The following is a 1620-nucleotide window of genomic DNA, read 5'->3' as shown; positions in this document are numbered from 1 at the left end:
CGTACCGTATTCTTGTTTGGGTGTGGTCACACCATGCACATTTCGTGTGACACACACCGCTGTTACCAGGGTACGTGTAACCCCGTTACACCATCCCCCATTAAGATTGATAAAAGAAACAGTTTCAATCGATTATTGCCTCGATGAGGCTCGCGAGTCCGCTAGACGGAATAAAACGACTTCCTTGCCCAATGCGCCCTGTGTCCACGACACGAAAGTCACCAAGTCTCGCTGGTTCTGACAGCGAGCACGGGCAGAGCCCAACATTGTCTCCCGCACGCGGTGCGATGTACGTCCTAGGCTCGATGAGAACGAGCGTCGCGCTTTGCGCACGCTATCAATGACGTGTGACCTCGTTGAGGATGTGGAGGTGGTCTACTACTTGTCTGACACTCCATTTCCTGCATGGTATGACGAGGAAGCCAGCAGCGTGATACGAGCCCTGCTCGTTCCTTGCGGACCCCAAGTCGTTTCCTGACTTTTTGTCAATTGGAAAAAGTGTTGTAATCACCAATGACCTCGATGGACTCAGAGGCGACAGCTTGATGCTGCCCATAAGGCGGCTCTAAAGCGCGCCCATCCACGGACGGTCATTGACCCTCGTGTGGAATATGGCGCCCTGCGGATCCCGCTGCGGAAGCAAAGGACGCGGTACTCGATCGTTACGCGTCCACTTCATCGGGCCCCAGGACAGAACGAAAGATAAACTTGCCACACGGGAAGCTCTCCGAGCTCGTTTCTTGGTCCCACAAGAAATTTTGTTGGACGTTTATTGCACGCGTCTACGTGCTCAACAAGGTAGCTCTCGTGTACCCGCAATGCGGACGATACCTGTGGTGCTCGCCCCTGGCGAAAGCACTACAGATGACGAAGCGCTCTTTGAGCGATGAGTGCAGCGTTACCGAAAACTTTTCTCACTGTATAAACTACAGTTGAGTCACAAGGAAGTGAACGTGCGTGTGGAGCGACAACTCCGATTTGAGTTTGCAAACTCAAGGCACGCCATCGACTTCCTTCGGATTATCGCCCTGTGACGTATGGGTTTACCCCTAATGCTCCCGCGATCTCTGTGTCTTTGACTGCAAGAGCTCAGGGCCACTGCTTGAGCTCAGGGTCACTGCTTGAGCTCAGCTCATGGCCCGTCTACCTCCCTGGCTATTGCCGGGAAGCTCGGGGCGTCTGATGTCGCGGGAAGTCCTGATCTTTACGATCAAAAGCGTCCACGGCGACTGGGCAATCTTGCCAAAGTGGCGCCTCAAAATCCCATGCGTTTTAGGAGTCGGGATATCCCCGCCACTTCACTAGATATTGGGTTTGACCCTGGTGACGACGTCGTCCAACACGACGTTCCACGTGATAGTGGAAGCCACCGTTCTCATCGAGAAGAGTCGGAGGCGGGCGGTGATGACCGGGTCGACCGCCGTTCGGTGAATCATGCTGCTCTTCGAGCCCTTGAGGACGAGGTCCTTCGCGATCAGCGCTCCGCTGATCGTCATACTGAAGTAGCATATCGCTGTGCAAACGCTCTTGACGAATAAAAGCACGTCGTGCGCCGGCTGCTTCACCTTGAGGACTACCGCGCTCTGTCGGAGCGACTCCAAGCCGTGGAGCGGGTTCATC

Source organism: Plasmopara halstedii (genome assembly GCF_900000015.1).
Source record: "Plasmopara halstedii genome assembly, contig: Scaffold_430, whole genome shotgun sequence".
NCBI lineage: Eukaryota > Oomycota > Peronosporomycetes > Peronosporales > Peronosporaceae > Plasmopara > Plasmopara halstedii.
The sequence above is the reverse complement of the archived record's forward strand: the minus strand, read 5'-3'. Positions refer to the sequence as shown.